Here is a 25741-nt window from a genome sequence, read left to right as displayed (position 1 = left end):
TATCACTGATCTCAAATGCTACACACATACACAGTCACCAGAGCTCCCTGCAGCACTAATTGTACTCCACATCTCCCTCCAGAACTGACCAGGGTGCTGCTTTGAATAGAGTGGCGTGATTGTTGCCCACAAAGGCGGCGAGAGAGGAGGATTGGGATAGAAGGGTGTTGTGTTTTGTGGGATCTGATGATTTTTAATCTTTTGTCCTGCTCTCCCTCATGTGCCACCCAATATCCCGTCTTGAAGAGTCGAAGTTTGGAAAGTTATGAAGTGGCTTTTCGCCTGGGACGTCAGCGTATGTTAAACTTACAAACCATGCTGTGAGCAAAGTCTCTTTGTTCTGCAGGGAAGAGCCCCAGAGAAAGGGAGGGAGAGGACACCATGCAACAATGAACTCCTTCATTGCTGGAGTGTACAGTACAATGCCTGCTGGGTACCTGCAGCACTTTTTTTGTGTTAATAGCACTCTCCAAAGAAGTAACTCTAACAATAAGATTAGGGAAGTACTTAAATTAAACAGTGTCGTGTCTGTAGTATTTCAGGGTGTCAACCTGTCCGAAAAGCTTTCTCCAAAGTAAAGCCACTGCAAAAAAAGAAGACTGGAGCCCGCCTTCTTTTAGGTAAGGGACGTACCTCCATCTTCTTTGTCTCTCTTTTGTCTTCTCCAAATGCTTTATTTTATTCAGCGGGATCATTTTTATGATCTCATTGGAAAGGTGACAGACACAGAAAGAACAAATGGGGTTTTAGAAATAAAAATGAAATAATAATTGCTCTCATTTTTTTCAATGGAAAAGAAACAGCGTGTAAGACAGATTTATGAAATATATTGCTAGGGCTGAAGTGGCCTCTTTATAACTAGTACAAAAGTTATACAAAACTTTTATACGTAACACCACTGATGTTGCACACAGAAATAGCTGGATAGATCTCACAGCCAGGCAAACCCAATCCATGAGGACCTCATTGCCTTTGTTGCTGCCATAAGGACCACATTGCTTTAAGGATGAAACAAAGCCAAAGGGACCAGACAGCAGTAGTGTAAGGGGCTGTGCCTTTAAAGGCTGTGTTTGTTTTGAACTCCCTCCTCCTCCTCCCTCTCTCCTGCTGGAACGTGCAGTTTGTTAGCAGAAAGGGTCTGAGAAGCAGCATGTGTTGTGTACTCTATCTATAGAAGTTTGTATGGTCACTCTGCCCTAAGCAAAACAAACTTATTGGTCACTTACCTGATGTAGCAAAGCTTGGCTTCAAAACCTAGAGACCAAAGTAAAGTGAAAGTGCAAAACAACAGAATTGTTTGCTGAGGATACCCATCACTACTGACCAGCACCCTAGACTTTTGTTTGCTGGGAGTTGTCATAAAACAATTATTTTTTTCCTTAATGGTTATTGTTTGCAAAAAAAAAAATGCAAAGTCGTGAGGATTGAGGGAAACCAGTTTTCCAGAGGATGCTGCTGCTGCTGCTGCCTGTGCAACAGGTAGGATGGGAACACTGAGCTCATGTCTTTGTTGTTGAACTTAGACGCAAGGATAGTGAGCTGTGTGGGATGGGGAGCATTAGGGGGGTGATGGGAGCACTAGTGAGATCACATGCTTCACACCTAGCAAGATCTTCCTCAACATCATGTTCTTCACCCTGCATTATCACCTATGCATGTCCGTAGCCTGGAGGCAAACCAAGTTGCTAGAAGTAAATAAGAGCAACTGACTTGGGAGATGTGTCCCAACAAGGAGGAGCATCTCCAGGACTCACGAAGGGTGCGTATTTCCCTTCCACTTACTGCACTCTTAAAGTTGCTGCATCCAACATAGCTAAGAAGGGCCACTGAGAATGTATGTGTGGGGATATGTCTGCTGGGGGCCAAAAGTTTGTCTGATAACGTGCGTGCCATGGCAGTGCCATTGGTGGATGTTCTTCTGCTTGGAGTAGACAAGGGAGGAGAGTGGGGAGGGGGGAGAGGGAGAAACCTGCAGCAGCAGCTCTCCAGTTCTTTGTTTGCTCGGGGAACTTGAACAAAAGGAAAAGTCTGAAGAACTCTTTATCTGCATCCATATCTCGCACTCAATCCCTCTCTTACATGCCCTGCAATGCTCGTCTTTTTCAGAAACTCCACGCTGCTCCAGAAACTTCATCCACATTGTTACTTGAAGTCACAAAGGGCTTTTGAAGTTTTTTTCCCTTTCTTTCTGGAGGTGAGTTGTAATATCGCTGTGCTAAGTGGGATGTGAATAGGAGGTGGTCAGGTGGAGAAGGAGGAAATGGGACCTATTTGTTTCTTGTGCTTTTGCTAGGAAAACACCAAGTTGTTTGGTGCATTCTAAATACAATGAGGGTTTTTCATATTTTTCTCAACTTTTGAGGGGCTTTAGGAATGAAACAAGTGCAATATTAGGAGATTTAGAGGGAAGCAATTCCATTTGCATCTCTAAAAGTGACTTCATATGTCTTTGTTCTCTGAAAGTTTGATGTTGTAGCAGACCAACAAGTAAAAAAAATGTTTGTTTTTTTTACAATCTATTTTGTGTGTGTGTGTGTATATATATATATATATATATATATATATATATATATATATATATATATATATACCATAATACATATATATAGTGTTTCTAAACTTTACAGCAATTAATAATTAATTGTAGCTAAAGTATTTTGTTGAGAAATTTGAATTGAATAAATATATTTTATCTAATAATACAAATGTTTAATTTGTTTAAACAATATTGTTTTGATCTATACGATCATGTGGTTTGTTTATATTTTTCTAGAGGCGGCTTTTAAACTTCTGGAAAAGTCTGGTGTTGTTTTGAGGTTGTCATGTTTAAATGATCACGATAAAGCAGATTTAAAAAAAAATGTATTCCTGATTGTTTTATAGGGAAAACGAATGTGTTTGCATGTGCAAAATTATTTAGGGATTATTATCTATTCAGAAGCCGAAATATTAATTCTGCAATAAAATAGTTTATTCTGAACAAGCATCTTTATAAAGTTGAAAAGTGAAAAAAAAAAACATACTTTTTTACTATTATGAAAGCATACTTTTGTGTTGTTTCTTAAAGAATGCCTGCGATAACTACAGAGTCCTCAGTTGCCAGATGGGGCTCCCTAAATCTGCCATAGTAAACATTCAGTTCATTAGGCAGACAAGGGCTGCTTTGGGCTGCAGCTACTAAGAGGTCTGTTAATGGTCCCCATTGTTCTAAGTGATTGACGCAGATAGGTCGGAAAGTTAGAGCAGCCCTTCCTTAGGAGAACATCTCTATTGTCCAAGAATGGGAGTAAGGAAATAGTTCAATCAGGATCTTCGTTTTGAAAGATGCAAACTTTTTATTTGTAGGATTGCCATATGTACTTGGACACCTAAATTGTGAAAAGATGTCTTGTAGACCACATAAACGTGACTTGTCCAGATGTTACAAGTGAAGGTGGCTCAGTGTTGTTTAGAAAAATAATGTACAGCGTGCGATATACAGAAATAAAACACATTTGTCAGAGAAAAGGCATATTTTCTCCAGAAACAAGAGGCTCACATGTATCAACATACAATAGCAACACAATCAAATTCTTCACAAACATGTCTATATGATCCGGGCAGTCACTAGATGTCTCTAAATATTGTTATTTGAAATGTCTAATTATCTTTATTTGCAGTGTCTACAAAGAAATATACGGATAATGTAATACATCCCATTAGCTGCTAGTGTTATTTGATATAATTCCTTTAATTAATGTAATTATAATCAATCTTTAATGCACATAATAAGTTACTGAAGACACTAGACTTCCATACTGTCATTGTTTGGTATCTTGCTTCTTATTAATGATAACTATTGCATTCATACAAGAATAAGAGATGAAGTCTTGGGATTTCCTATCTTTCCAACGGGCCATTGTTTTTTTTAAGCGATGCTCTTCTATATTTGTATGGCACGCTTTTGTTCATGAGGCTAACGGCAAACTGTAGAGAATGCTTTATTTTATTTTAACAATGTACTGTATGTACATACGTTTTGTGTGCTCAAGTTTAACATGCAACATGGAAAACAAAGGCTTTGCTAGATTTGTACAACACTTTTATAAACGCGTGCATGCAAAGTGTGAAAAATCAGTTTGCTCATATTTAGAATTATTTCAAAGGATTTAAATGATAGCTCATTGTAATATATTGTATTCTGTACTGATAGTTATTACAGTTCTAATAAATGCGACTACTCAATTATAACCTGTATTTTTTGTTTTGCTTTAGAGTGCATTGGAGTTGCAAGATATAAAGCAACATTATGGTTTCAACCTATCCTGCCTCCAAGGATTCAATAAAAAGGTGGAATTTAAGAAAATGCTACAGTTTTTTTTGCTCAAATCGCATATGGATTAAACATGCTACGTAAACAAACCTTGGATTTACAAATTACTTTATGGGAAGTATTCAAGGCTATCTATGAAAGTAAACTGAACAAAAGGAGAACCATATCCAACAGCTTTGCTGCTTCTTAAAGGTATGTTTTATTGTTTCAAAATGTCACAGCATTATTTTGTTCTTTCTTCCTTCCATCTTTTCTTTCATTCTTCCTTTCTTTCTTTGTATCTCTTTCTTCCTGCTTTCTTTTCATCTTTCTTTTCTTTCCTTACTTGTTAAGATGGGGCACATACAGTTCATGACTGCAAAGCTGTATGGTATGTTCAAGGACACACAATTGGAGAGTGTTTATCATGGCACCAAGTACTTTTCAGCTTCAGTTTGTGTACTCTTAAAGAAATGATACACAAATGTAGTTTATGCAGGGATGTACACTTTCTAATGTGTACGTGAAGCATTGTTAGACAAAGATTATTTTCTAAAATGGAGTGATATTTTTGCTTACCTTCTTTTTCGTTTTTGCACAGCTAATGCAGACTATGTAAAACTTGGGGTGTTCCATTTAAGCTTTAAATAAAGTTTATGTTTACTGGGTACTGCATGGGTGCAAAAGGTTTAACTCATACTATATGATTGATAAGCTCATTACGAAATAAGAATTTGTTGCACCTAGAACCAGATTGAATGAGTGGCAGAGGATGGCATGTTTGATAAGAAAAACGTTGATGTTGATGACAACTATAATTGCATTTCAATATTTTCTATATTGCTTTCATGGTCTCCAAGATTTTTCGGGTGTTTTTACAATCTTTATGTACTTTTTTTGTGATAAGACTGGTTGTAAATCTTAGAATCCACTGGTAAATGGTGAATTCCCATTCATTTTCTTTGTTGTTTGCTTGTAAAAATAATGATGTTAACATTACCTTAAATGGTAGGGTAATAAGTATCTGGTAAGCATGAATTTAATGGGACCCAGTGAAAAGATGACAAAATAAAAAGAGAAAAACAAATTCTGGACACAAACAAAATCATCTTAGGAGTGATTGGGTATTTTTATGGAAGATAATTGCATTGATAAGTACATTTAAAATAATAATGTTTAACATAGAACTTCTGGCAGATAATCACTCTATGAAATAGAAGATGTAGTTCAAGACTTAATGTTGCTGTCAAATAAGGGATTCAATCCTGTTGCCTTTCTATTATACAAGGTGGTGGGCCCCTGTGAAGTTTGTATGGTGGCAACTAAGCTCTATATTGAGTAGCAGTGCATTATGATAGTAGCGGGCACTGAAGGTATTGCTTCCCTAATGATAACTATATGTGCTGGTGTCAACTTCTAAGTAGGCTTTTGGACAGTGTACATGCCAAACTCCAAGAACTCGAATCAGGTACTGTACCAAAATATGGCAATTTAAATGGAACTGATTGTTATCATTGAGACTCCATTGAAGTCAAAGAGATGCTAATGCTAAAAAGCGAGACTGATTCAAAATCGTGAGATTTTTACACAAAAATCATACAGAAACACAACATTATATTCCCAAATTGCTAATTTAATTGTTGTTTCTGAGAAGAAGTTAGGTAGTCACCAGAGAAGCAAGTGTTGAATTGGAGAGGGCTCAGAAGTCATAATGATTATGCCATAAAAGAGGCCAAGTTTATCCCTTACCAAATTACAGAGTCAATGGAGTGAAGAAAAGTTGGCTTTACATGTGTATCTCCTAATTTCCACTTCTGGTGTTGTCATTTTAGTTTCTAGGGGGGTGAATCATCAAGGTCCATTATGGGTAATGCACCAGACGCGGCGTCAACTTCCATTGACTTGAATGGGACTTAACGCTGGATCAGGTCATTAACCCGTTACTGACATTAATGAATCACCTCGTATGTGACATGTTACAATTAAAATGAATAAATGTTATTCATTGTTAAAAACATTATGAATGCAAACTAGTTAGGTGAATGCAAAATTATGATTGTCATTTTTTTGTTATGACACTCTGCCAAAACAGAAGTAGAAAAATATATTTTCCTTTTGGAGAACAATTTTTGATTGAGCTATGTGTTTTTTCATATTTTCTCAAAGCAAGTGTACCGTTTTTATACAGCTCTACTTAAGAGTTTAATAAAGGTTTAGTACAAAAACAGCACAAGTTTTTAGCACTGTATCGACATTAAAAATATGTAGACTTTCTTCAACCTTAAGGTTGTATGCAAATAATTGTATAAATCTTTCTTACCCAGTGCAACCAATGCTACTCAATCACCATCAACATTATGTTGACTGGGAAATGAGTATTTTCCTTTTTACTTTGTTTGTGACTTCTCTTCTTCTTTGTTTTTATAGCTTATGATAAGTAATGTTACACACACCAAGGCCATTTTCTTATAAATGCAGATTTTGATACTTTAAATATTCGAACAGCGTTGCATGTAACACAATATTCTCAGCACATTCTGTCTAAATTCCTTTAAGGAACATTCTCCAGTTGCAGCTAAAATACATGTAAGTCATTACAATCTCCCATTCATAAGACCCTTCAGAAATACTAAAATGCAGTATACGGGTTGGAAAGTACACTTTCTCAAGTCTAAATGCTTCATAGCTTTTGTGCTTTCACCATTATGTAGAATGCAACCCTCTTTTGTCCTGCATCTGAATGGCTGTACAGTTTTGTTCATTCGGCTTCTCTGCTTTTGACTCACCGATCGAGCCAATGGAAAAATTCTACCACTGTTGTTAAGAAATTAGTTTCGGTGATACATAAACAGCTTTTAGACATGTGAAGCACCTTTAATACCATCAATGAAGATATATTTTAATAGATTGGGGGAGGGGGGACCTAGTTGCATAAATCAAAGCAACAAATACAATGTCTATGACTTTTTTTAAGGGCTAGTGGGGCGTCATACTTTCTGAAGAATGTTTCTTTACCCAATACCCAGGCTGCAGTAGACTGAGTTATGGAGCAGTTAGAGAATTCAAAATGGTAGCCAGTTAGTAGGCAGTGGAGATGTTATTTTCAAGATCAGTTTTGCTTTCAAGATTTTTTCACAATTAAGAATATAAGGATAAAAAAAAGTAAAAACCATGGGGCATAGTGGAACTGAATTGATGGGGAGGAAAATATGCTTGGGTATGTCTGTTGTGCCTTGCTTATTACAGATGTGGTTTGACTCAGGGGGAACCCTCTGCATTAAATTAAGTCAAAATAGGATTCTGGGGATTGCTTAAACATTGTGACATTGTTCGCAACGTATCTGGTAGATTGGCGAGAATGAAATAACAAGAAAGATGACTTGTAAATAGAGGTGTGTATGTCCTATTGGAAAAAACATATGGACATGTAAAGTGTTTGTTTTAGGCTGCTAAGTTTGTGGCTTTCATTTTCGTGACTAGAGCTGACCAGATAATCATCTCTGTTTTTGTGTGTGTAGAAAGACAGTGCACTGTGAAAATCATGTCAGCAGAACTATTTGCAGATTCGGGATGTAATCATTTTGAAATACATGGTACAAGGACAACCAGATTAACCTCAGTACAGGCAGCATGATATGGAATGGAAATGATATGCTTATTGATGATATAATCTACTGTTTTAGTAGAAAAGTTCTTACCTGATAAGAACTCAAGTTACCCTATGTAAAGGCTGCTGCTACCATAGGCTGAATCTCAAAAAGGACATATGTGCTTTGGAAGGCTTTATTGTAATCTGTCTCTAGATACAGAGGTGCAGTAAAATAGACATAAAACGTGGGAGTAAATACATAATTACAATTTTGAATATTTGTTTTAGGGTAAAACAGACCAAGCAGATGATGATAAGGACTTGTCACACTATTTCTCAAAATGAAGAGACTAGGTTAAAAATGCTGGATTTAAATGGACATCAACTTGCCATAGGAAGAACATTTGGAATACATTGTCTGGAGGTAAAGATACCTCTATGATATTGGAGTCAAGATTGACCAATAAATCTTAAATGTGGTCCATATTTACTCAGTCGTGCCATTCCAAGTGAATGGGCCATAAGGTGCCTTCCTGCAGTAAAAGTCGGCTTGTGGAATAGCATTGCTTAGTAAAGGTTTTTATTCCACAATATATTGGAAGTCTTCGTCATTCGTTGCATTTATGCCACTCTTTCAAGACTCGTTGCATTCAGACTGCTATGCTATATCAGGAGATTTCAGAAACATGTCACAATATAGGCCCTGAATCACTAGTTGGCAAATTTACATTGTACACTAGATGCTTTTCTAATATATTTTGTCTCTGTAATATCTTATGATGCTCTGTGAGCATTCATTAACAGAAGCACACCGCAACTCGCTATACACCATCCCGACCGACTCTTGCGTTCTGCTCAAGGATGTCTTCTCTCTACCCCTTTTGTATCTAAAGCCCTCTCTCGCCTTAAACCTTTCTCACTGGAATGCCCTTTCCCTCAATATCCGACTAGCACCCCTCTCTATCAACATTTAAGACCCAACTCAAAACACACCTGCTTAAGGAAGCATATGAGTAGCTCCATGAGTGATAGTTTTTCACTGTATACATAAACCTTGGCGTTTTGCAGATGTACTTATCAGAACACCCTCCTACTGTCTCTATACGTCCTTCCTACCAACCAATTAGATTGTAAGCTTTTCGGAGCAGGGACTCCCTTTCCAAAATGTTACTGTTATGTCAAAATCACTTCTCCCCTTTTTGGTGTTATTTATTTTATTCGTTATTTATATGATTGTCACGTTTATTACTGCTGTGAAGCGCTATGTACATTGATGGCACTATATCAATAAAGACATACATACAATACAACTCACAATAGAAGTGATAGAAAAAGGGACTGTTTATCTATGTCAAAAAGGAAACATAATCAAGGACATCTTACACATCTCCCAACATTTTTGAAAAGCCATTGATTATGTCTGTGTATTTCTTTCCTTTCAACTACTGTAGCCGAGCTGTCACACAATAAACTAAACATTACTATGTACATCTAGAAGACACAAGTCTTGAAAAACACACTTGCAATGTTCATGTTCCTACTTTCAACGGTAGCAAAGAATATATTTAAAGGGAGGAAAATATATAGGTTTTCAAAAACCTCACATCAAAGGATGCCAAGATACGTCAACCAACAATACAGAGCTACACACAGCTGACTCCAGTAATCCCATCTCACACACTGCTCCCAACACTTACCCACTCGTTCTCTCATATTACATTTAATGCAGATAATACGAGAGAGGTTTGTGCTACTTAAGATTCGGTGGGAGGGGTTTAAGATAATATACAGGGGAGAGAAACTAAGCACAGAAATGCAATATATGCTTATATAAATGAGTGTAGTTTATCTCCTTATTTCCCACTTTTGACACACCCCAAAGCCCACACTCATATAAATGGCATAACAATGGAGCTCTGCACCTTTACACATTGACACTGACAGACTGAAAAAATACACTCTCTGAATCAAATTTCTCCAAAATAGCCTTGACACCTCAACTGTATTTGTTAGACAGATTAAAACGGCACAGTCTGACATTTCTTTCCTGTTGTGTGATTTCAAAAATCAAAATAGGCAGCTCCTAATATTTCTGAATTTTTAAGAATATGTTGTCAATGTTCTTTTACGTATTTTGAAGTAATCCAGAATGTCTCCGATTGTCTAACAATAGCTTTATTATTTAGCTTTACTAAACTTGGTTAGTTTTGTAACTTTCCTTGATTGTTCCTGATCTGCAAACTAGTTTGATTAAAACCATATTCTTGCTTCACACCTTTTTATTTACTGGATTCTTAATGATAGAAATCATAGTGCTGCATGATATATTTATTTTAGTAATATATATGTATGTATGTATGTATATCTTTATTTTTATAGCACCATTCATGTACATAACACTTCACAGCAATAATACACGTGAAAATTATATAAATAACAAATAATACAAATAACACATAATGGGAAGAAGTGCTTTCAGACATAAAAGTGACATTTAGGAAAAGGAGACCCTACTCCGAAGAGCTTACAATCTAATATATATGAAATCCCTCAGAATGAAATATGACTTGTCTGCAGGTTTTGTGGATTCTGTTCTTGGCACTGAGGATTGGAAGATCAGATACAGTTTTTATACTCCAGTAACACACAATGCCAATTTGTATGCAGGTGATAATGTATCAATGGGATTTTGCAGCAAACGGGATGCCAATAGTGTAATTTTCATCTTCTGTCAAGGCACTGAGCTGCCGTTTAGCTGCGTACTGTACATCAGCTATCGATTTGAGGAGTGACAGTAGGATCAGTTAGGGAGGAAGTACAGTACATGGCATATATTCTGAAGTATCGGATTCTCTCCCGGTGTGTGCCATTTTACATCTACCTTATATCAAAACCATTGCCAGGTTTGAGGTGGCATAAACTCTCCTTACTAACAATGTGCAATAAATGCAGAAAACGCTTTCTTACATTTGGTACAAGCAGAAAAAGGTGCAGTGCACTAACACAAACTTGCACTTTAAACTCTCTTTACACTGATATAGCCCCAAAATGTTACGGACAGATTAAGAGTACATTATTATTGCTATGAATTTACTAAACACCGCAGTATTAGCAAACATTTACTTTTTTTTTGAAGCGTCCTTTTCCTTGTGTCGTGATAGGTCTGGAATTCTGATTCTGATTCTGCATTGACACTTACTTCAACTGTTTCATTAACATTAATGAATTGTATTAATTGGGCTACAACTGGTCATCTCTATTTGTTTTACTGGCTGCTTGAACATCAGGTCAAGTATGACCCCCACTTCCTGTGCAGCCGTTTTCTTTCAATTATGGCCTTTATCATGATGGCGAGGAAATATAGATGCATGGGATTAGGAGGAGAGGAGGGCCGGAGTAGTGTAAACACAAACATGTATCAACAAAGCATTCCTTCACATAAAAGGATGATCACTGAACAGGAATAGTACCAGGCCGAAGTAGGCACAGACTACAAGGCGTAATAAACTATACATTGTGTGTTTTTTGTTTTGTTTTTCTGTTTCAGATGAGTAAGAAGGTGAAACTACTTCTACACATCTTCCCCCCTTAACATTCAGGGTGAATTTGTGATGTTTTAATAAACATGTTAATAAACATCACAAGGGTCTGCACTCTAGGGCCCTCATGACTTGAAGTAGCAGTCCAAGCTGCCGATTTTTTTGTTTTGTTTTTCCTTACATTTGATTTATTTTTCCCTTTAATACGTGCATCAAAACAATCCACACAATGATAAGTAATTAGCTAAGTTGGAGATCCATCCATTCTTCTGTGATCGATCGGCGAAGATTCGGCTTGGGGGTTCACTAAATGGCTGTCAGTGCAGCAGAAGAGGACCAAAGATGCAAAGTTCTGTGGGGAAGATCATGTGACCAGGCAGTCACTAGATACAATTGGTGCACTGCTAGAGAGGGCAGAAGAAGAAGGGGAGGTGACTTTGTAAATGGTTGCTATAGGAAAAAAAAATGCTTGTCACATTATAGTATAATACATTAAAAATGTCATTCACAGTTGTTAAAAAAAAATGTTACAAGTACTTTCTCATAAAAAAAAACGTAGGATATTGCTTGGTTTGCAGCTTTAAAAAAAGTAAAAAAAAGTAAAAATATTATCACAGATTTCTACAGTAGCAAATAATATTTATTCCATAAGCACGTTGAAAGACATGGCGGAAGCTAAAAGATCCTAACAGACTCCATGCCCTAACGCGCTTTGTGATGTCATGTCACTTAATCATGACATCAGACAATGTATCAGGGGCTGTTGTTTGCTAGTTAGGGTCTTTTATCCCCCGCCATGTTTTCAACATGTTTTTTTTTATCAAATAGTTTCTGCTACTGAAGAATTCTGTAGCGTGTTTTGAAGTTTTGGTTTGCATATAATCTTGGGCCCTTGCAGCAGGTCTCTCCTACAGTACACTTTCTGGGAGGAGCTGGGGTCAGAGGAGGGGCTATGGAAGTGAAGTACAACAACAAAGTACGTGGTTGTTTTATTTGTCTTTAGGAGAAGCTTAATCAGTACTTAGGTTTTACTTATGCGATTTGAGTCACATAACATATTTGCACTTAATCCATACCGTTTGCTGGTTTACTAGCTCAAAGCTTCTTTCCTGCACATGGTTATGGATTATGTCCAGATTAGATGATATGCTGAGTTTTAACAGGGGCTTGTCTCAGAAGCCACACCTAGAATCTCAGTCTACTCCAACAAAGGAAAGTAAAATATGGATCCTACTTACTAGGGTATTTTATATATACAGTATCTGGTTTGTTACACTGATGAATTGTATTTCTTAATTTATTATTGCCGTAGAAACCAATTTAAAGTCCACCAAGCTTCCAGGTCTGAATAACGTGTGTAATCCTTTCTACACATTTTGCACTTTCAGATTAAAGGTTGGGAGAGAGGGGGGAAAGGTGAGAGAGGGGGGAAAGGGGAGAGTGAGAGAGGGAGAGAGATTAGCTGAACATGTTTTGGAGAGAGCTGGACTATATGCAAATGTACGTGTTGGACCATTGCAGTTATTGTTCATAAATATTTTTTGTCCACTAAGTAATATCACAACTTGCTCAAAATATAATTATACATGTGTTTGTCATCAAATATATAAGTATTACTATGTATGTAACTGTATCAATTAACTAGGCTATTGATACTGTATCCCTTTATTCAGATACATTTAGGATCATGGTTTTGACTATTTAAATATGCGAACAGAGTGAATAACAAATCAGATAACTAGTGTTTCTGCTATTTTGAAACAAATATGTATGTTCTGTCTGTTACTGAAAAAAAGGTTTGCATTTTCTTACTACGTAGATTTGCTTAGCACATTACAAATGAAATAAAGCTAATTAGCCACTAAACAACAAGTAATTTATTAACAATCCCTTTATCATAAAATAAATTCCGTCTGATTTTTGTCTTAACGCTTTCGGCACAGCGCGGTCATGTGACCGCGGCGACCCTTAATCCGGAAACAGAAGAGTTGACGGCTCTCCTCTTCCATATCCCTTCATTTCAGATCGCATCCTGCACTCAATGGGAACGCAGGACGCGCTCCCACCTTAGAAAATAAAGCTTTCATTGCGCATGATGAAGCCACTGCATCATGGGGCCCCCCGGTGTCCCAGACCCATCACGTAGTGACGACGTCTTGGGGCACTCGAAGGGTTAGAGTATATAAACCCAGCATGTGGTGAAAGGAACAGATTGACATCAACGAAAAGGAGGGTTTTTTTTGTGTTTAGAGGCAGAAAAGGGGGTTCAAGCGCACATACCATTTAGATTTAAACCCAGTGATAAAGAAAAAAAATAATTTACAACTGGAAGTAGTGCAGCTCCAGAAATGGACTCGATCCAAGTCCAGACAGGTACACAGAAGCGGAAATCAGGAGCGCAAATACATCCAGGATTATGTAAATGACAAAATAAAGAACATAGTGCAATATTGTTTTAAGCCCAAAATTAAAAGGTGAAAGTTCATAGGTATCTCACTCACAATTGCAGGCACTGAAAAGGGCGGTGTGGTTGTTCGGAGTAACCAACTCTTCGGCAATTCTTCAGAACCGGATGGGTAGAATTCCCATATGAGAAGAACAGAGAAGACACAAATACAGTGCAGATTGCTTTATAAATGATGCAAATAATAGTATCACACTTACAAATAAGCTGTATGAACAGGCAGTGAGACCACCCAGGGTCAGAGAGTGGAGTTAAACTACGGCACCCCTTCCTTTCCTGATGATCCACCTGTGGTGGCCGTCCACAGGGGAAGATGTCACAGTCCAGGGTGTTTAGCCTGTTCTTTTGTAACACATGTACCTAGGTTTGTAGAGGAAACTCCTTCACACACTGCCATAGATACTGTAAGAGTGTTCCAATCACCTGGCTTAATGGTAACAGGAATGGTGCTTGCATTTATTGAGCTGCTAAGATTAAAGTCCAGTGCAAGATGTGAAAGCCTGGACAAGGTTTTATTGAGGGACAGGCACCGGATCTTCAAGTTGTTGAGCTGAATTCAAATCACTTGGAGGGTAGGTGTACATACATTCCTCAGATCCTACATCCCAGACCTTGTTATGTGTGGCTACTTTATCCATTCTGGTCACAAGTACTCATATCTTACAAGGTATTGATTTAGCAGCTTCTGAGAACTCCATGGGTAGCAGCAAGATGAAGCTTTTCTCTTTTGAGTTTTCTCCTTTGATTAGGAAACATACTGTAAAGAATGTGTACATTCAACATTGTTAAAAGTCCATGTTAAAATAGAATTATAGATGCATTAAAAAAAGTAACATCAAAATCACGGTGAACGAACATAAGCCTTCTTGCATGAAGTATGTTAATCATGCAAAAAAGGAAGTGATATACTGTAGCAAAAGGTCTCGTGTTTCCTTATTAGTTTTTATTAAATCTACAAACCATAGCTTTAACTGTAACTTGTATACTCTCTTCATTGCATTATCTTAATTAAAAGTTGCCAGTCAAGCTAGCATTACAATACCAGGTAGTGTATTTAAATTGTTTCAAGAGCATATCCTGAACATGATCTGGAAGATGTTTGGTATAGAGTTTCCATTTGAACAAAAATGTACCAGTCCTCTTTTTGCAAAATTGATTCTAATCTTTCATTGGCCAAAAAGGTAAAAAGTAATTTATCTACAGACGTTTAAGGGGCAGATTTTTTTTCAGCCAAATAATTAGGAGAGCTCTGTGAGTGGTAAATTGGAATAATTTGTACTAGATCAGTTGAGAATGAGATGATAGAGCCCCATCTCTTGACTCAATATGTTCCTCACGGTGAGATACGGCGAGGACAGCATGTGGAGCTAAGATAGCTGACAAATCAAACAATACCATTTGTTATTGTAATAGTGTCACGCTTGTGCTCTCCTCACAAGCGCAGGGAAAAAGGGAAGGACCCGGTAGCGAGGTGGGGAGGCCGCAGGGGATACGAAGGGAGTAAGTTGCCGCGCAGCTGGGGATCAGTGCACGTAGAATGTGCGACGCGTCCGGAGGTGCGGTGCCTACTCAGAGACACGAGTGATCCAGCTGCATGTGCGCGCATGCTCTGACAGCAGAGCGGGAGTGCGGGCGTTCTCAGGCACCAACACGGGGGTTGTGGGAAGCCAACGCTTCAGCACGGGAGTCTGGAAACGGAAACCAGGAACATGGAACATGGGCATGGAGTCCAGAGCACAAGGTAACATCCAGAGAAGGATTGCTTCTTGGAGGACGTCCAGACTTCTTAAAGGCATAGTGACAGAAACAGCAAGGTGCAGCGAAACTAAACATAACATAAGGGTTCTTAGTCTAATCCATTGGCCAAGGAATTATAAGCCTGCTACCACGTCAAGGTGAACCCTACTTAGCAGGTACCTACACTACCCGACGGTAAACTAACCTCAGTAGTATAAGAGTGACTGTCCCAGTCTTCCGGAATCCACAGGAGATAAGTAAAGGTCCCAAGGAGGTCCAGGCAGGAACAGTATGCGATGAGTACTAGCAGGCACCAGGGCAGGCAGCAAAAGACTAATAGCAGAGAGAAAGTCAAAGAGCGGCTTACTTCCTGTCAGGAGGAAGAGGGCAGGGTTTCCCAGAAAGCAAGATGGCGTTGCTTGCTTCAGAATCCTTAAAGACACAGGATCTTGAATCACAGCTAGAGGGCGGCATTCGTTACAAACAGGGATCACTATATTCTATGTCAGGGGTGCTCAACTTCAGTCCTCAAGCCCCCCCCCCCCCGCCAACAGGTCAGGTTTTCAGGATATCTCAGCTTCAGCACATGTGGCTCAATCAGAGGCTCAGTGGAAGACCGAGCCACCTGTGCTAAAGCAGGGACTGATTGAGCCACCAGTGCTGAAGCTGGGATATCCTGAAAACCTGACCTGTTGGGAGCAAAGGGGGGGGGGCTTGAGGACTGGAGTTGAGCACTACTGCTCAAGATCCACCACCTGTGAACACTGTGTCAAAGGTATACAACACCTTTCCGAAATTTGCAATACTTTTGCAAAACGTTTTGGTTGGAAAATATTTCAAACCATAGTACTTTTATATTAATATTTTGTACCAGGATGTATTTAATGTTTTACCAGGAAGTAATACATTGAGAGCTACCTCTCGTTTTCAAGTACAGCTGAACCCCGTTATAACGTGGTGCTCGGGGTCCACATAATGAGAACGCGTTATAACCGGGATTGCGAAATGGCTGGAGAACGAGGACTTACCTGGCATCTGTAGCTCTCTCCTCACTCTCTGCTTCATCAGGCTGCATCCACGTGCGCTGCGCACATCTCCAAGTTTTTTTTTTAATAACATTCAATGCAAACGGACACAGATACACCACCCCCTACACTAATCATTTTAGCATACCATGCAGGAATCGAACCCATGACCCTTCCTACACTAGTAGCGATTCTTTACCTGCTACGCTATAGGGTGCCTGGAAAGTTATCGCGCGGCGGCCAAATCGCTAAGAAAAAAAACAAAAAAACAACTTGGAGATGTTTTAAATCTGGAGCCACGCTCAGACCGCATTATAGGCAAATCCACGTTGTAGCGGATCGCCCTATAATGGGGTTGAGCTGTATATCCTGGGCACAGAGTTATTATTTAATTTTTAAGTAAAGGGGTTGCATTCACACCTTTACAATGCAATCTGTTGACACCACTAATCCTGTTTTGATCATTCTCATCTGGTGTCAGCAGGCATATCTGTGATTTTCCAAACAGCTAGATACTTTCTATTGCGCTTGCATATCGTGGTTCCTGTAGAGCCCACGTAAGCTTGAGTATGACACACACACCTTTAGGAGCAGTTCAACCTCGGTCGAAAGCGAACTAAGAACAGTAGCAAGTTAAATAATTTATATGTGGCTGACTGACACTACATTTAAAAAATTTTTTTATAATCACACGAGTATAAGTTGTTAAAATAATTTTTAAACTTTACAATTTTCACGGTAAACATGGTTTTGCAATGTTTGCCATTAATTATCTTATTACTAGAAGATATTATATAGTCGTTAACATTGTTGGCTTAGCTTTGTTCTTTTGTTTACAAAGTACTTATGATGCCATTATTAGTCAAACAGGTAGACATAATGCAGAGCTTCCTTTCTCATATACCGGGCCCTGTGTGATAACCGTATACTACTTACTACTGTACCTACCCACCTGTACAGATTATAAATACACACCGGGATTCTGGCACCTTGTTTTGACAAATTAACAAGAAACTCCACATTGTGATTATAAAATGATTAGGAATGGGAGTAGATGAATGTGTGTGTGTGTGTATATGTGTGCGTGTGTGTATATGTGTGTGTATATGTGTGTGTATATGTTTGTGTATATGTGTGTGTATATATATATCTGTCTCTCCCTCTGTGCTCCCCATGAGTCTCCTTCCAACTTTGACCCCCATGTCTCAGTGTCGTGCCCCCTGTGACTCCCATGTCTGAGTTGCTCTCCCTCAATGCCCCTCATGTCTGTCTATCTCCATCTCTCTATCCTCATGTCTCAGTCTCTCTCTAGTCCAGAAGTGGCCAACTCCAGTCCTCAAGGGCCACCAACAGGTCAGATTTTAAGGATACCCCTGCTTCATTGACTGAGCCACTGATTGAGCCGAAGCAGGGATATCCTTAAAACCTGATATGTTGGTGGCTCTTGATCACTGGTGTTGGACACCCCTGCTCTAGTCTGTCTCTCTCTTTGCTCTTGTCCACTATTCTTCTATGTTAAGACAGTTACTTTAAGGCCTCGGATATAGTAGACACGCGAAGGAGCACATGGCATCGAGATGCAATGAGGAGGCGTGTCAGAGGGGTGCCCGTGACATCACGTGAGCACTTCGCCCTCATTGGCTGAACCACACACACGACGTGGCCGTCGCACAACAAAATAAAAAAATGTCCCTCGAAAAATTGCCCGCACCGTCGCTCTCGTGCATGAGCGCTCTATGACCGTCCCCATTGACTCACTGCCTTTTGTTTGCGACATCGCGCATGCCATCAAGCTGACTCTGGACATGGCCTAAGAGTGATTGAATCTTTCTAAGGAAGCCAGTTACACTAATGAGTTATTAAACATTTTTTCTTCGAGCCACTAGTTTGAACTGCCCGTTTAAGTGACTCTACTATTATACTTTGTTATCAGGAAGCTGTGTGAATTATTGCTTTTTATCCTACAGTACAATAATTTTTTTAAAGGTGAACTCTCTCTTAATTGGGATAGATGTAGATCATTGTTCTAGAACTGTAGAATCATTTTTTGTCTTGGTTTTGTAACTGTTAAGTAGTTACGTATCAATTCAATTAACGGCAATCACATTAGTAATCATTAATGACCATAAACCTAAAACTCCATTGATGATTGCTGTTTTTTTAAACAAACCACAAAATTTTACTTCTACTGTAGCTATTTTCAGGACAATGCTCAATAGCTTGTTTAAACCCATACTGCCTCCCCTTTGTATTGACTGGCATAACAAGGGCAAGGAAGATGTAGGATTTTCTAACAATAATAGAAGGCTAAGGGGAATGGCATAGCGTGTGTTCCACAATAATTCACACGTTGCATTTTTATTTTACATGAGCTTTTAGAAATAAAAAAAACAAAAAAAAACTTTCCATGGGCCGTGATAAGACTGGTGACATATATGTATTTTTTTTATTTGAATTTTTTAGGGGATTTTGATCCTGATAATGTATATTCCTTCAAAACCAGGGGAACAAATGATTAGGTAGTGATCTCTTTTTAATATTTACGAACTATAATTTCTTAAAGCAGCAATACTACTTTTCCCCCTTTTCTTTCTTCTTATTTGTATATGTAAAGCATGTGACAATACATAATTCTACTTTCTTACCTAAACTGACATCCGTCTTGTTATACATGCGTAAACATCTTGATTGTGTGCCTAAAAAATGGCCACCTTCTAATTTTGTACTGCAGTCTGTGACATGCTGCAGCTGATACCCTTAGTAATATAATGTTACATACTGTAACACATTATTGTTACAGCTTTCAGAGTAATAGACAGTCTGCCGTTTGGGACACAGCAACAGATCTGTTTGTGATACTTTGCTACCAAAGGGCAGAGCTAAAAAAGGTGTGTGTGAGAGCCTGTTTCAAAAGAGGAAGTGGATAAGACTTTCTAAATGGTTGCTGTAGCAACCACAGAATGATCAGTAAATAAATATATATATATTAAAAATGACATTAGGAGTTAAAAAAAAATACAGACAGTATCATTTAATACTACAGAACCGAGTTATTTAGAAAAAATATAGGAATGTTGACGTGTTGCTGCTTTAACTACCCGAGTACTCTGTAATACAGCGGAGGGCAAACTTTTGAACTGAAACTTCCTTAGTGGCACCTCATTCGAACTGGGGCAAAAAAGAATTGTGGAGACAGAAATGAAACGGATGTGACGTCAGTGCTGGCAGTTGAGGCCGGGCTGTGTTCTGGCTCAGCCCGACCCCAACACTGACATCACACACGCTCCACAAATCAGATGCGGCCGCTCCTAATCACCCCCCACCCCCCACACACTGTGACATATGCGGCGGCGATAGCCGCCGCTCCTAACGGCCGCTGCCATGCCGCGCAGCCTCTCTCCCTACCTCTGCTTTCCTGCGTCCCGCTGACTAAGCGCCGCCGGGGTCGAGGAGAGGAGCCCAGGGATCATGGAGGGTAACCGCCGCCGCAGCTCCTAACGAGCTCTGCTCCCCCCACCCGCTGACGGCAGCCCTCAAAATTTAATTGCCGCCACTCCTGCTGACCTCCCCCGGCCGAGGCATGGAACGGGGGGGGGGGGGGTAGAGTGAGCTGCGTTCCCCACAGCACCATCAGAAGGGGATCGCTGCAGCGCTCCCCTCGAAGCCAGCTCCCGCTGACGATGACGCGCTGCCCCCCTTCCCCGCCGACACTGCCTCTGCCCACGCAGCACTTCCGGAGGGGGGGGGGGCCTTTATTAAGGTATCTGCCCGGTGCCCGGTGCGGCCGCGTCTCGCCCGGGGGTGGGGGGGGAGGAGAGACTCAGGCAGAGCCGCCGCGGGTCCGCAGCTCTGCCTGTCTGTGAGGGGAGTAGGAGTCTCGGGCAGAGCCGCAGCGGGTCCACAGCTCTGCCTGTCTGTGAGGGGGGGGGGGGGGAGAGTCTCAGGCAGAGCCGCCGCGGGTCCGGAGCTCTGCCTGTCTGTGAGGGGAGTAGGAGACTCAGGCAAAGCCGCCGCGGGTCCGCAGCTCTGCCTGTCTGTGAGGGGGGGGGGTGTGAGGAGAGTCTCAGGCAGAGCCGCCGCGGGTCCGCAGCTCTGCCTGTCTGTGAGGGGGGGGGGAGGAGAGTCTCAGGCAGAGCCGCCGCGGGTCCGCAGCTCTGCCTGTCTGTGAGGGGGGGGGGGGGGGGGGGGAGAGTCTCAGGCAGAGCCGCCGCGGGTCCGCAGCTCTGCCTGTCTGTTAGGGGGGGGGGGGGGTGTGTGAGGAGAGACTCAGGCAGAGCCGCCGCGGGTCCGCAGCTCTGCCTGTCTGTGAGGGGGGGGGTTGTGAGGGGAGGAGGAGAGTCTCAGGCAGAGCCGCCGCGGGTCCGCAGCTCTGCCTGCCTTTGAGGGGGGGGGGAGTCAGGAGAGAGGGGGCAGGACACAGAAAGAGAGACACATACAGTGACAGACACACACACATACATATATATACACACACACACACACACTGACTGACACACACACACACACACACTGACTGACACACATACACACACACACTGACTGACACACATACACACACACTGACTGACACACATGCACACACACTGACACATACACACACACTGACTGACACACACACACACACACACACACACACACTGACTGACACATACACACACACTGACTGTGAATAGGTTAGGGGGATGTGTGAGGTGCAGGGGGGCTGCGCATACGTCACACGGTCACACGCACACACACGGTCACACGCACACGCACATGGTCACGCACACACGCACAGTCACACGCACACACACACACACAGTCACACGCACACACACAGTCAGTCGCGCACACAGTCAGTCGCGCACACAGTCAGTCGCGCACACAGTCCGTTGCGCACACAGTCAGTCGCGCGCACACGCACTGTCACGTGCACCGTGCACTGTCACGCGCACACGCACTGTCACGCGCACAGTCACACACAGTCACACAGTAACACGCACAGTCACACGCACAGTCACACAGTCACACGCAGTCACACGCACAGTCACACAGTCACACGCACACACACACAGTCACGCACACACACACACACACACGAGGAATTCACGCTTAGTGCAAATACAAGGGATGTGTACGCATGTTGTAAGTCAAATTTATTTGCGTTTTGTCAATGAAATTGTATTTTGATTTTTAATTAAAACATCACCAATACAAATACAATTTCTGTGACAAAAGTCAAAGAAGTTTCACTTACTATGCGCGTGCACAGCACAAACAGCTTTTTTTTTGAGCTGCGGCCCCTTCCTGGGAGCCGCAGTGTTCGTGCCCCCCTCCCTCTCCCAATGACTCGGTGTCAAATGAAGTCGCAGGTAATGTAACGTCACGTGACCCCACTGCGTCATTTGACGCGCGTTGCCATGGCGACGCTTCGACGAAGATCCGTCTGGAGCATGTAAGTGACTTACAGAGGCCCCACGCCTCCCCCAGCATTTAATTTAAATGCCGTGGGGAAGAGCACAGGGCCTCTGTAACCGCCCGCAGCCCCCCCTACAATTTCTCCCGCCCCCCCAGTTTGCGCACCGCTGCTGTAACACACAATTGCTCTGCTTGGGGGGGGTGTCTAAAAGAACTTCTTAATGATTTTTTTATTTTATTATGCAGAGCTTAAGACAGGGAAGTTTATGCCAACTTGCACCTGTCACAGTTTTCATTTCTAAAGAGAATACAATGTTACAAAGAGATAAAGGCCCCTTTTCAATATGCAGGGAAGCTGGATAGCAGATCAGCTCTGTTTAAGTGAATTGGGCTTAAATATTCTCCAGTATGGGGAAGCAGCTTCACAGACAATTAGACAAGGGCAAAATAATTTGTTACATACGGTATCACTAAAATATGTTTGTTACTTAACTCCTCTATGACTCTTCAAAGCATCTCCCTGACGCACACGTAAGTTACATAAACATACTTAAGTAACATGCGATAAAAACGCTGTATTTTAGAATTAAACAGATGATTTTTTTAGGATCGTTGTAGTATGGAGGAACTGTAACCAACGCTGTGTTTTTCAAAAACAATGTAAAATTCCTGACAGGTAATATTTAAATAAAAAATAAAATATATATATTCTTACTACCCACCTATTACTTACAAAATCATGACTGTAAGGACAGTAACATTTTATTTAAAAGCTTCCAGTGAGAGGGCGCAATGATTTTATGCCCCAAATTCTGTCTGCATAGATGTCAAGGTGGGAAAATGGATTGATTCATAACCGGGATTCTGCTAAGTTTTATTCTCGCTCTTTAAATATCAATTGCATAAATGGATGACCTTCAACACCGTCAATGTCAGGGAGCGTCACCAGTTACTCAGGCCCAGGTCCACACAGCATCGTAAAGTGACTTAACTTAACGTAACATCATGTTAAACCTTACCCCATGTCTTCTAAGGCAATAATTACGTAACGTCATATTTTGTGTTGCATTAACAATAGCAGCTGTTATTGATAACGAGATGCAAAAGAGGCCTTACTCTAAGGCCGCATCCATACTCCTGACTCATGCTGAGGCGCGCTCACGCTGTGCCTGGCCAGCGCAAGCAGGAGCTTTTGTCTGGCCTAGCCGGCGAGGCAGTGAGCACGCTTGCGAGGCGGGCGGGAGGCGGGCAGGAGGCGGGGCGGGAGGCGGTACTTGGGACACTTCCCCTCCACCCAACCCCCCCCGAGCATAAACTCACCCACCCTGCTGGCAGGAAGTCTCTCCCCCGTCCCCTTGGGACACTTCTTCTCCCCTCCCCCCTCACACAACAACTGCCCCCGCTCCCGTCCACATCTCTCCCCCTGCTCCACTCACCTCTTCTCATTGGTTGCTTTGGAGGTCACGTGAACAGACTCAGCGCTCAATCTAAAATGTCACTGTCGGGTAAAAGTCAGCACGCTTCCGCACGCCTGCGTGCGCGAGCCCCTGCTAAAGCCGCTCTCATTACGGCTGTAGGGGCTCACCGTCGAGCGTCAGCGCGGGTCAGCGCCTAAGCGCTGACCATGCCCGTGGCCTAACATCGGATAGCCACAAAAGTTTGTTAAGGTTAACGCAGAGACTAAACATTATAAATCATCACTAAACTTGGCATTACTCCCATCCAGACCCTGAAGTAGGGCATTTTGGGGAGAGGAAAAGAGAGGGGATAGAAAGAGAATTGAGTCTATTTTAGTCATATACTTTGCATATTCAAGTGAGGTTATTTCCCAGGTATCTCTCTGAAGTCCTTTTCCAGGATCTGGATGGGAGTGAGGCTAAGACATACTTAACGACACGTTATCATAAGCTAACACAATGTTGTGCTACAATACCGTGACAACGTTAAGCCGATGCTAATGAGATGTGGAGCAGTCATTGTTGTTGCATGTAATTAGCTGTGAGGATTCACGTTAACCTCAGGGAAAATGACATCTGTTACTATTTTAGGTAATGTCATGTTATGAACCCTGAACAGAGCTTGGTGGATCTAGCTTTCAGTGTGATTATGGATCTTCTGGGACTGATGTGGTTAATGACATACGGTAAAGAGTTGGACTTAGCGAATGTGACTCACACAGTCCGTCTCATCACACAAATGCAGACAGTAAATATTAAATGAGCTCTTTACCGTATCGTGCCCCTTATAACCAGAAGCGTGGATCAAAGCTCCTCACTGTAATTGTGAGCTGGAAAAAGTACATCGGTAAATAAAACAAATAAATCAGACAATCAGTGAGATCACTTATTTGGCATGTCCCTTTTGCGGTGTTAGTGTATTTTTAAAAATTGCATCTCCATGTGGGATATTCCTTAAATAATCAGTTGATTACATGTGATTGTAAACAGCCTTGAACATGGAGAGAAAAACACTTGCAGGGCAGGGCTGCTGAGTTGAAAGATCTGTGGGTTTAATCAATGCTAAAAGGGCGTCCCATTAACATTCTCCATGTGTGCTTGTTTCATCACCCATTTTAAAGACGGTCTCTGTGTGTTTGGTTCCCCTGAGGCTACACTTAAGGTAGACTGCCTTCCTTTGATGTTCGATTTTGAACTGGCCCAGCAATGTTATTCCAGTAACTACATATTCATTTATGTTTGCTGTATAAATCTATACATTATTTTACAGCTCTGTGCTGATCGTGCAGTAAACTTCTTCTCCACATCGTTTCTTCAAGCTACCTAATATTAAAGACCTCACATGGGTCATTTACATGATGTCTCATTTTTGACATGTTCATAGCTTAGCATGATATAGTGATATAAAAAAAATATAAACAAAAACATTTTTTTAAATTAAACAGAATCGGAGAGATTGAAGAACAATTTCACTCCCTTCACTGTAAATGTAAATGTAAGAGACCAAGGAGGTACCGTATAATTTTCGAAAGGGGGGGAAAAAAAGCATGTTTAAATGTGTGGATGGAAAAACAATTATAAAGAAAGTTTCAGCATGTTAGGCTTGGTGAGATCATAATAAATAATTGCAGGTCAAACTATTTGTTTAATTAATGTTTTTGAGCACGATTTAATTGTGCAAGTCTTGCCTTTGCTTTGATACTGGGAACAGACACATCATCTCTTGCTTATAAATATGAAGAGAAGGCTGTTATTTCGGTAGACAGATTCGAATGTGGTGAATTTTAAGAATTTGTAGCATGGGACTGGGTGACAGTTTGTCAGGAAAAAAAAATTATATTGACCAAGTTACTTTAAGGTAAATTCCCTTTCATATTGACATAAAATAACGAATCTCAGCATCTGGCCAAGAGAGGGAGAAAGCGAGGGAAGTGCGGGAGAGAAGATTTGCAAATAATCACTTGCTAATTACTCTTTCCCTTGGTAGAAAAACAAAATGGGGATGATTAAAATGTGATTGTTGCAAATTGGTGCTAAATAATTACACCGCTCGCAAAAGCATCTTGCACATGTAGTACACGAAGCCTATTGTTTGACCAACTTTGTGAACTCATTTTGGGATGTTCCATTAAAAATGATGGCTAAAATCTGGGACAATGTTGTCAACCTTTATCTTTTAATGCTATATTGTGTAGCGGCTGTATTTATTTCCCTTTTCTCAACAACATACAATCAGACTAAC

The 25741-nt window shown here is 40.9% G+C and overlaps 1 long non-coding RNA gene across 3 annotated transcripts in view; it reads left to right on the top strand.

The window, feature by feature from the left end:
* Positions 1–820: 820 nt before the first annotated feature.
* LOC142486987 (uncharacterized) overlaps positions 821–25741 on the top strand; it is a 230117-nt gene continuing 205196 nt past the window's right edge. Inside the window, exons 1-3 of one of the 3 annotated variants that reach the window (XR_012799101.1) lie at positions 821–1479; positions 2107–2194; positions 4255–4504. This is a non-coding gene — a long non-coding RNA (uncharacterized LOC142486987). The other 2 variants (XR_012799100.1, XR_012799099.1) reach the window with 2 other exon arrangements.

The sequence above is a fragment of the Ascaphus truei genome, chromosome 2, assembly GCF_040206685.1.
Source record: "Ascaphus truei isolate aAscTru1 chromosome 2, aAscTru1.hap1, whole genome shotgun sequence".
Taxonomy (NCBI): domain Eukaryota; kingdom Metazoa; phylum Chordata; class Amphibia; order Anura; family Ascaphidae; genus Ascaphus; species Ascaphus truei.
Note: the sequence above shows the minus strand (reverse complement) of the source record. Positions and strands in the feature narration are given on the sequence as shown.